This window comes from Martes martes (assembly GCF_963455335.1).
Source record: "Martes martes genome assembly, chromosome: 8".
NCBI classification, from domain to species: Eukaryota; Metazoa; Chordata; class Mammalia; order Carnivora; family Mustelidae; genus Martes; species Martes martes.
Window position 1 is genome coordinate 112,222,452 of NC_137895.1, and position 12,000 is coordinate 112,234,451.

General features: G+C 39.8%; 1 protein-coding gene across 2 annotated transcripts in view; it reads left to right on the forward strand.

The window, feature by feature from the left end:
• The window catches only part of NRP1 (neuropilin 1), a 136,348-nt gene that overhangs the window by 4,388 nt on the left and 119,960 nt on the right, over positions 1–12,000 (forward strand). The gene's annotated exons all lie outside the window — the stretch shown is intronic.

Genomic DNA, 12,000 nt, shown 5'->3' on the forward strand with positions numbered 1-12,000 from the left:
AACTTTCACTTGAGTTTTTATTAAATATTGCAGGTCACTAGCATATATATCATCAACAGATGGTGAGGTTGGCTATTTTTTAACAAATCTCTGACACATTTTGTGATTTAAGGACTGTGTCTTACTGAGTTTGACATGACAAAAGCAAATTGTCATTGAATAAAAATGAGGCATAGAATATAAGTCAGATGAGGGTTTTTTTTTTAGTAGACTAATGATTGCAAGTCTTATGGAAAATGCAAAAAAATGGTTAATGCACGGTGAATACAATGGGACTCAAATATAAATTTGTATTTCATCTACCTGCTTTAACCTTGTTAACTCCTTCTAGTGTTAAGTAATTAAGCATCAACTTATGCCAGATTTCATTATTATGAAAACATTCTCACTATAGAGACAGCCTAAATTATACTTCCTCACTTTATTGGAAAGAATTAGTTGCGCAGGTTTGGCTTTGCACAGCATGGAAAATGTATTTTAACTTTGCGGGCGCAAGCAGTCCACTCAGATCCAGGTTTGCCCTTCTCTCTGGACACCCAGCTGACCACCGGTCTCTGTCTTGTCTACCTTATCCCATTCTGCCAATCTGCACAGGGTATATTCTCCAGACACTTGAACCTGAATATCTACCTTTAATGAAGTTTGGATATAGAAATAGTTTTAGCAAAGGAAAACAATCTTACTTAAATCTCAATTCCGAAGTGTTTCTCTGGAACTGATATGTTTTCCAAAGTTTTAAAATGGGTCAGTTCGATATAATTGTATACAGTGTAAATAGGTTCTGAGTTCTATTGGATATAAACATTATTGTGCTGGGACATTCATTATTAGAAGTGTTCTATTTGCAAATACATAGCCCTTTTAGGGAAGAACAGAATGATATGAAAATGTTCCCACTTGTAAGAGGTCCTTAACAACCTGTTGAGTTGGTATGGTAAAACGAGTGTTTCGTGGGCAGGGAAATGAGGTCATCTGGTTAATTCAACATTCTGGTGCTAGAGAATTAGCATACATTCATTGATCAATTTCCAGATAATCAGCATACACTACAGTGTAATAGAATTATGCCGATTCCAATTTAATCCTTGTTCTGTGCTTCAGGGCGTTATATTGACTTCTTAATCTTGTACAAAAGTTGCCATTAATAGTGTTCCAGCGACTGCTAGGAAACAGGGAATTTGTTGCTGTTGTTGACGATATTCTGTATGGTGATTTTACAATGTCAATGACCTAGACAACCTAGAGATTTGTTTTTTCTTTCATTTTATTTTAGTTTGTTTTATTTTATTTTTTTGCTTTTTGACAATACTTTTTTTTTTTGCTTTTTGACAATACTTAAACGGCTCTAAAAGATATTTTTAAGAAACTCAACATAAAACATACTCAAGTAATATAACATTATTCCAAAGATAAGGCGCCATTACAGTTTAGCAAACTCATGCCTGCTAAGTCCTGATCTGAGAGTGGTGCCCATGTCTGTGTATAAGATAATAGTTAATAAATTCAGAATAATCAGGAGTCACTAGCAGGGATGCGCTGATCAATGTTGAATGACCAGATCTTGGAAGGGTCCTCATCTGTAATATTTACCAATTTCTATAGTGTAAATATTCCCACCATGACCAGTTTCAAACTATCCATGTGATGTCACTGTACACAGACTTGTGTACTCATGTACTCCTAAAGAGACATGTGGGTTGGGTTCTTATGTGCAAGCCAGTTCCAGCACAATAACCCAGGAGGCCAGTATGAAGGGGAAGCCAGTCAAGAGAGTTAATCCATGTTAAGTGCTTGTAATAGTGCCTAGTGCACAGTAAGTCTTCAATAACTATTTGTCGTATCGTGATGTGAGGTGGATTACGGAATTAGAATCTTCTTAGTTTTCTTTCCTCCTTTCTTTCTTTCTTTCCCTCACTTTCTTTCTTTTTTTCTTTCACTTTTTGAGGCCTTCTTTTTCTCTTTAAATTTATTTATTTATTTTGAAATACAGAAGGAGCATGCACACATGAGTGGGGGCAGGGATGGAGGGAGGGAGCAGAGGCAGAGGGAGAGAATCCCAGGCTGACTCCATGCTGAGCATGGCACCTGGTGTGGGGCTCAGACCCAGGACCCTGAGATCAGAACCTGAGCTGAAATCAAGAATCAGATGATTAACCGGCTGAACTACCCAGGGACCCCTCAGATTTCCTTTTGAAAAATGACAAGAAAAAGGATAATCATCCTTTATAGGAAGGGACAATTTTAGTGATATCAGCATGATATTCAAGAAACTGACATGGGCAGAAAGATTGTTTCTGTCTTCTGCTAGTGAGACTTTTGTAAGGCTACCCAGTGAAGTGGTTTCTTAACTGTATCAACTGAGGGTTTGTTCTCTCTGAAGGTTCCATCTCCTGGCCAACCTTGAAAGGCTGATATATTTAGCCTGATGAAGTCAATGGAGATGATGGCATAGAAAATACCTTTCTGCCATGTTGCTACCTGATTGTTTTATCAATGAAAATTCCAAAAATGGTAGAGGAAGAGCAACTGAAGACATTGCTGTCACTATCTTTCCAGGCTGGTCCACTTGACTCCTGGTCACTGTCGAAGGTTACACTGGAGATTCTACAAATGGGGCACAATTCTTAAGGCTTTTGTGAAAGTCGCAAGAATAATCCACAGCTTTAATTTAAAGTTAAAATTCCCTACAAAAATAGAAAATACCAATAACCCTTGGAAAAACAAATTCATAGACTTCAAAATTTTATATTGAATGTGCAAAAGGATGGTTTGTTTTTTTTTTTGTAATTTATATTAGGCTACCTCAATAAAAGGAATTTGAGATAATACAAAATTAGGTACAACAAACCACATTCAACGAGCTAGCAAGCTCGTAGTTATCATTCCTGTTGAGATCAAGCTGATAGTCTTATTTGAGATATTTAATATCTCTCCTTGTTTCAGCTATATTATATGTCTAATAGCAATAAAAAGTACTTGCTTTACCAATGTCAACAGGTTATTGGTAAGATAAAATGGGGTAGTGGATAGGAAAGCCTTTTGAAAAGTTGAAAGCTTCCCTCAAAAGAAGTTATCATTGCTATTATGATATCTTGGTGATGGTTAGAACATATCAAGCTAAATATATAGGTCCAGTAATGGGATGATCCGCATAAAATACACCTGGCAATTTCTCTCAAAACTGTCCAGTCTTTGTATAATCAACTTCCACCATGTGAAAGCTTAAGAAATTGATTCCTTAGTACATCTGTTTGTTGAGAAACATCCTTAAAAGCCAAGTAAACAATTTTTTTTTTCTTTTTGTAGAGTGTAGGGATGGATAAGTAATTAAATAGATGACTTCTGGGAGGAAAAATATTTTTATTTACATTTGTATTGTTTTATTTATAATTGAATTAAAAACTATTTCATAGTTTTAACAATACAATAAAAGGCACACAGTTACAACTTTTCATGTGAAGAGCATGACAACTGACCCAATACATAACCAAACTACGAACCTAAACTTACAAAAAGTTTTTAGAGTGAATATCAAGGGGCATTATTTCCATAGGGAAAATGAATGTATCAGGTTGTGCCTGATAGTTTTAAAAATGCAAAAATCTCTGTTTCAGGTCCCATTATGAGTCAGGTTTCTAGACAAATAAGCATCAAAACCATAATATTATAACTCCCTGAATTCTTTTATTGAACAAAGTGTGGTATCGATCAATCGCTCAATCAAGCAAGCAGGAGAACATCTGTCTGCGGGCTAATGTTGTGCCAAGATGTGTAGCAAAATGGTCTGGTCTGGTTTTATTGTTATGTTGATAAAAGGTGGCTAGAGAATGTTCTGAAGGAGAAGGTGTGGAGGGAATTCACCAGCACAGTCCTCCACGCTTGTGAAGTCAAAGCACAGTTATGAGCAGAAAAGAAAGAAAAAAGCAACCTGCCAAGTGTTTTTCGAGAAAGCAATGTTCATTGGGCACTGTACATGGTTTTCCGCATTTACATTGAGCTAGTTAGATCTTACCCAACGATAGTTTTCTTCGGGGGTAACGCAGACATCTTGAATCTCATAAAACTTTATATCTGCATAATAAACAAGAATGTCATTGATACAGTAGTTAGAATTTATGGAACCTTTCCGGTTTCCCAGCAATGCAAACTATCAGCATGATAATTTATAATAGGTTGTGACAAATACTGCTGAGCAAAGAGGTGTGTGATTACATTCAGATCAGATGTCCTCATCTGGGGAGCAATAAAAATTTCACAGACATTGGGTTAAAAACATTAAGAAAATGAATGTGGAGCTCCAGAAAGAGTCTAAAAAGGTGGTAGTGTTGGAGGGAGAAAGCTCAGTAGTGGTCTTCTTACTCACTGGTTCCTGATTTCAGTGCCTGATTTGTCAGTGCTGTTTTGTAGGATTTCACCTAGACACAGGCTAACGTGGCGCAGATGCTTTTCTGTCTATAACTTAGGTGTGTATTCCCTTCTTAGTGGAACCAAAAATAAGTGTTGTTTTTTTTTTCTAATTCAATGCAGTCAAGGGAGATTTCACTTTTATAACTTAGTATGAAGTTTAATTACAAGAAAATTTTAACTAAATAGAGATGCTACTCAAGTTTTGGAATCTTGTTAGAACAAATCACACATCGTTTCTTTAATGCTACTTTTATAATTACCTAAGTTATTACAAACTTTGAAACACCAGTCATTTCATTTATTGTTGTAGACCATAAACTCACTGAATGAAATTAATCTTTCATTAGTTTCTCAGATCTGATAATTTTCACACATTTAATTATACAGTGGTCACTTTGTCATTTATTGGCAATACAAGTTTCCCTGAGTACTATTGGTTTCCCTGAGTACTATTTTTTGTTTTGATCCTTGCTTTTTTTACTTTGTTCAGCAGTGGGTTTTTTCATTAATTTTGATTTTTTTTATGCATTAAAATATTATTTACCTCGATTGGTGAATTTTTGGCTTTTTGTACTTGAGGCAAGTGCCCTACTCTAGTCCCAGTCTTGTTCTAGACTATCACTTAGACCAAAACAAAGCCTTTGTTTTATGGAAAACAGTGAGTATTTTAAACCAAAATATTTTGGTTTAATACAGAAGTATACGTACTTTTATTAAAGTACAAAATGTATGTAGAAAAATACAGTGTAAAATTTGATAAAATTTTATAAGGTGAGCACAACCACATAAGCAATCCAAAGTAAACATTTCCAGCGTCCTATGAAGAATTCCCCTTATGTTCAACTAGCCTTTGGCTTCAAGGAAGACTACTGTCCCAACATGTGATTCAATTTTTATAAATTTCAAAATAAGACAAAACTAAACTCTTGTCTTAGAAATCTGCAGGCACTATCTTTCAAGTGTGGTAAAACTCTTTGGAATAGAGATAGAACAGTGCATACTGTTCCCTTTCTGATAATTAAAAAAATAAAATAAAAACCAGAGTCATACTGAAGTGTATGCTAATGTTCTTCAGTGACTGCTGTAGAAATATCTTGTATTCGTTACATATACTATGGGTTTGTTAAAATACACACAAAGTTTACGAACTAGAGCTTCCTTTGATGCAAGGCAAATACAGAAAAATCTTCCCTGGCTTTATTTTTCAGCTTTTCATTGTTGGTTTTCATCTCAAGTAACTTCCCAACATGGGCGGTGTGGGAGGCACCACCACCAAGCTCAGTTTAATTAAAAAACTTTTGAGTGGTTAAGACTGAATCCTTCTAGGAACAACTGCTGGAGAGTATTGTTGCTACCACCTGCAGCGTCCTTGGTTACTACTCAGGCAGATAATTATCTACTTTTCTCCTTTTGATATTTTTCCCTATTAGCACTGATTTAATTTGAACAAAACCCTATGTGTTTAATAGAATTAATATTCCTTTATTATTTTTTACTATAAGCAATCACATTGTATCATAATGAATTCTGAGTACTACAAGGTTGTTGTGTGTTAGGCATTTCTGTAATTTGAAAGAAGCAACCTTTATGAGGAGCTAAAAGAGAAGGTTAGTTGAAATCTTATCAAATTGAATCAACATGTGCATGGCATTTCCAACCAGATTTCACTTGGGGAGCAGACACTTAAAAATTGATCCAAGTGAGACATATGCCTTCAGCCGGCATGCATATTCTCAGCTCCTTTTTTTTCCAGCATAAAACTTGATACTTGCATGCATGCTGACATACTCCGGCAGAAGCACACACACAAACACATATGTGCATGTGTGTGTGTGCTTGTAAAGGAGGCTACAAAATAAACTTAGCTAATTGCCGTTGTAGTATTCATCAAGGCTGATCATTAAGCCCAAAGAAGAACAAGAGACAAGATTAGTGTTCAGATCAGGTTCCAAATGCCTCTTAATTGGGTGTTTGTAATCAATCCTGATTGTAGGAGTCAGTGACTTGGCAGAACTTAGCACCTCAAAAAAAGATTTTTCCTGCTATCCTGTGGTTGATGGAACTGTGTCTAGTATCTAGGTCAGTTAGGGATGGCGTGAGGTCGGGATAACTCTCAGATTGGCTGTGAAGCCTGCCAAACATATCATCCTGGCTTATGGTTGAAATCACTTAGTCTTTGCAGTTAGCTTAGCATTTGAACTTCCTTCATTCAGAACTCTACGAAATTCTGCAGAAGAGCAGAGAGGAAAAATAATCTTGGCTTCTCTCTACTCAGTTGTCTTTTAACTTAGTTTTTCTCATGTTCAAGCCTAGGTCTATATTGTACATGTCTTATATCTTATTCAGTCACCATGTTTTTTTTTCTCCTTTAATTTAAATAATTAATAGAGTGTTTGGGAAAGAATGGTCACAGCTGGTGCTTCCTGTCAGGTCTTCACTCTATGTCCACCATGAAATAAGCACTGTGCACACAATTTCACGCAAGCCTCCCGCCATCCCCATTTTACAGATGGCAGCACTGAGGTTTAGAAAAGTTAAATCAACTGAGTCCAAATGCTCAGCTGCTGCACTAAGTATCTTTCCACCTTTGTGACCAATGGGGCTTGGAATGAAGTTCTTATCAAGTATTGCCAGTCTATCTGGTATTCAAACAGCCATTTTCTTCTATGAAATACCTCACAAAACTCTGAACACAAACCAACTCATTCTGAGGAAGGACTTAATTTTTAAACTCTCGGTTCAGATTAGGTAAGAACTGCTAAAAACTTTCAACCAACCGGTGATTTTCCACTCAGTTAAAAACTTGCCTGAACCTGGGGATGAAATTCTGGCGGAAAATATCTAAATTCCGGTCCCTTTGGTTGATGGAGTTTGAAAGCACAGAGCACCTACAAACACAATATTTACTTAAAGCCTGATAACCAGGCAGCACAAGGATTGGATTTATACAGTTGGTTCAAGGGACACGTGAGTTCCCAGCTGCGGGCTCCACTTCCTCCCAAACCCGGAAGTCAGAAGGCTGCCTTGTCTTCCAAGCATTGCTCATTTACTTCATCTCAGCAAATGTCGGGAAAACTTTGCTGTCCCACAGCTTCCCTATTTGTAAAGTTTCAGTACTTGTATTTGCCATGGTGACTCTGTAAGGGTTAAAAGGGAGAATGTTTGCTCAGGCACTGGATTCCTATGAGAAACAGAGGAGTGTTTTTTGAGAAGAAACAGATGCTCCAGAGTATTTTGTTTTTATCTGGTCAGATACTTGTATAATCAGCCGGCCAGGTTGGAGGTGATGGCTTGTTGCTTCTGTGAGGCACTGGCGTGTCATGGAGAGAGCAGCCAGTCCCAGGCTGAAAGAGGATGCTAAATGTCTCCTTATTCAAGTTCTGAAATTTCTTTAGAACAGCCGGAGGTGGCAAAGGCCAGTCCATATATTCCTGATTCCAACTTCTTGCCTGACTCTCTAACCAACAGATGCTACGAGCTGGAAAGCTATTGTGTGCAACAAGCAATCACTGAAATGGCAGTGAGAAAAAATAAAATGTGGTCAAAACCTTAGTCCTCCAGAGTTTTGTTTGTTTTTTTTTTTAAATTAAAAGCACTAAATTCCCAAATGTAAAGAAAAAAAAAGAACATGCTCTTGGCTTGAAGAAAATAAAGGACACAAAGCCCCCCAGGCTCGGTAGTTTGACTTCCTCTCACTCGGGGGGATGTTGTTTTGGATGGAGCGACATCTGAGGCTGCTGTTTGGCCTTTTCTCTCAGTTCAGACCAGCCCGTCCGTTCTTGAATAACTTGGGAAAGTGGGCATTTATTTGTAATGCAGTTGGTCCTAAAAAAAAAAAAAAGATGATGAAAATTTCAATTTCTAGATCAATCCACTCTTGGAAAAAATGGCAGCCACTAAAAACGGCAAATCTGCCTGAATTTGACAGCAACGCTATATTATGCATGGAGCTCTTGGACCCATCTGTCCAGGTCCTTCATTCTAACTGTACAGGTAAGGGTTCATCTCCCTCATTGGGTGGTGAACTCTTTGTAGGCAGACACCATGTCTTCCTTACATCTCTACTCTCTACAGTCCCCATGATGCTTTGTACCTAGCAGGTACTAGGCTAACGGAACGCCACAGTGGAGAGTTTTATTGAAATTAAAGTCCTGAAAGAATAGAGAGAAGGCAAACAGCATTGCCTCAAGTAGAGTCTACAGTTCACGAGAAGCAGTCTGGATGAGAGAACAGCAAATTTCAGCGAAGGGAGAGCAGAAGGGGTAATTTTGATAACTACGGCTCAGTGGTTTGAGCACCAGTCTTTCAAAAAGACATGATGACAGCCACTTCCTGGACACAGAGGTGGTAGCTTCATTTTTGCGTTCTCAAAATCTGTCCAGGTCCCTCCTCCTCCGTCCCCATCCACCCAGTCAGAGACATCAGAGCTGGGACTTTGGCACCTCGGTTCGCAGCTACACAGGCAAGGCCTGCAGATTGTCTGAGAGAGTGAGAGAGCAGGAGGGGTGGGCTCTCCCACCGGCACAACCTGCTGCGCTTCCACTGTCTATGTTTGAAACGCATTTTAGCATTGCTTTTGCTGGAGCCAAAACATCCCACAACTCCCCTAGCAGCTTCTTCACTTCTACAAGGGGTGGCCCATAATTTTATTTTTCACTGAAGGTTGTTGACCCTGGACAGAGAGAAGAGTAGGGGTTTTAGCACTAATTGGATTTCTTTCTTTCTTTCTTTCTTTTTTCTTTCTTTCTTTCTTTTAAAGATTTTATTTATTTATTGGAGAGTGAGAGAGCTCACACACATAGGAGTAGGAGGGATGGACAAAGGAAGAGGAAGAAGCAGACTCCCCACTGAGCAGGGAGCCCAATGAGGGACTTGATCCCAGGACCCTGAGACCGCTACCCAATCCAAAGGCAGATGCTTAACCAACAAGCCACCCAGGCAACCCCCCCCCCACTTTTTTTAAGGAACAAGTTTTACATTTTCCTTATCCTTTATTCCACTGCCAATTTCTTTGTCCCTGAGTAACTGTTCGGTGATCTTGGTTTAGTCCTTTAAGACCCATCCTCATTTCCTTCTTTAGCTCTTCTAGCCTCATACCTAGTGCTTGTGTTAGTTCATTAACTCGAGCTGGGGATTTCTGATTGTCAGGGGACGGTGTTAGCAGCTCCCGTGAAAGTGTTCTGGTGAGGATCAGGGGTGTGTGGATCATAATTGCATGTCTACCCTTCATCCCCATCTGGGAGGCAGTATTCAGGGCGGGAGGGCTGCCTCACCGTCCATGAATGGCTTGGCTATGGCACTATGAATACCGTGGTTTTGACCGTGTAGACGGGCACAGCTCAGGAAGGTGTAGCATCGGGCTCTGATGAACCCCCACAACCCAGACAGAGCCTCAGTTCACCTTTTTTCTTCTCTTTCTGAAGAAAAAAAAAATGTTTTCCTTTCCCTCCTATCTCAGTGACACAGTGCTGATGACATAATGAAGGTGGAAGTATCTTATGAACACAAGAGAAATAGGTTAAATAAAGCCTAGGTATTACTATAACAGGAAGTGCATCCGCGGGTTTTGTTCCTTAAAATAAGTTCAGACTGTAAACAATAACGTCTGCATCCTCAGGAGAAGGCACTTATAAATATTTCAAAAGCACTGCACATGTCCGCAACAGAGATAGTATCTCGTGCTCAGCGTGTACTCAGCAAACAAGAGTTCCTGAATATTCTTATACTAAGTTGGCTGGATAAGTGGGTTATAATTGCCATCCTCTAAAACTCCTGGTGGGTGGAGTTTCTGGAAAAATCCCACGGAAGATGCTATCCCAAGGTCCCAAACTTGCTAATAGCATTAATGGGTTTAAAAAAAAAAAATCACAATTTTCTCAAGTGTGCCTGAGGACTTAGAAATCTCTTCGGCACACCCAGATGGTAAAGCAGTCCATACTTTATGGAAGGCGGGAGCCAGGATCATGGTGGCTGTTATAGTCGGGATGCCAGTCCTTCGTAATCAGTTAACTCTGCCACTAAATTCACATGCAAGAAAGAGGAAATTAGGTGGATTTTGTATTATAAATCCATAGAGAATTTATGGGAAGATACACGTTTTTCGATTGATGGTCCTTCCCATTCTCGTTCCTGTCCCTCCACTTCTCGTGGCCCCAGGTCCTTTAACTTTCCCATCTCCTTCCCCCATTTCTGGTTGGGACAGATTTCCCAATAGTGAGGAGGGTCTCAGTGCTAATGAGGAAAAGCCACTTCATCTAGCAGAAAGGGTTTGCTTTCCTTCTTGTGGGACCATTATCAGCCTCCTCGGGTCGAACAGATTCTATAGGACTCTCCTACTCATGTGTAAAAGAAGTCCTCCTGGGAACTTGTTACCCTTCAAACAAATATTTCATCTTCTGCCTTCCCTGTTACTTGCCACGGGTCCTGAAAGGAGTGTCTACACTCTACCGCTCTACCTTCTCACTTAACTCTTTTCAGCATCATTCCTGTTCCTTCCAGTTGACTGAAACTGCTTGCTTAACTGCTCCATTCCAATCACTCTTCTAATGCCCAGGCCACTGGCTTTGCCTTGACCCTGATTTTTTTGCCCTTTGTACAACATTATATGCTATTGGCCACTCTCTGTACATCGGAGCTTTCTTCTTCTCTGTATCGTGTCATACTGTACCATCGTGGATTCCTCCCTACCTCTCTTTTTGGACTTTCTCCTTCCCCTCTAACACTAAAAGACAGGCATTGGCAAAACCTTTGCCCTGAATGTCTTCTCCCTGAATAGCTTTATTGATCTCAGCCACTCAGCTCTCCCAAATTTCTGTCCAGCCCTACATTGTCCAGCCCTAAACATTGGACTCAAACTTCCAAATCCATTCCGGACAATGTTGACTGCCTGAGTGGTAGACGATTGCCACAAATGAAACAACCTGGTTTTGTACCACCCCTGCCTTTTCATTTTTTTTTATTGACTCCTTTCTTTCCTGTGTATCCAAACTTGACACTCTAGAATCTCCCAATTCCTATTTGTCCCCCAGGTGCAGTCAGCTTAAGGCCTCAACATTGCGTATCTATAATACCCTTCCTGTCTATCTTTTCTGTTCCATTTGCACCGCTACTGCTCAAATCCTAACACTTTTTTTTTTTTAAGATTTTATTTATTTATTTGACAGACAAGAGATCGCAAGTAAGCAGAGAGGCAGGCAGAGAGAGAGGAGGAAGCAGGCTCCCCGCCGGGCAGAGAGCCCCATGCGGGACTCAATCCCAGGACCCTGGGATCATGACCTGAGCCAAAGGCAGAGGCTTTAACCCACTGAGCCACCCAGGCGCCCCTCCAATCCTAACACTTTTTAACCCACTCTCGGTGCTATTGCATTCACGACACAAAGGGACTTGTCTCAGTTCTTGCTCTTTGCTGAGAAACCTTGAGCTCCCTGCCCCCCGGCCTGCTCCTGCCGCGCTTCTCAGTCTTCCACAGCATGACTTCGCCCTGTCCCTCTGCTCTATCTCCTGCGGCGTCCCGATATATTCTTGCCAAAATATATTGTGGTTCTTTAGACTCACCCCTGGTTTATCTCCCCATGCCTATTCGTGGGGTGTTTT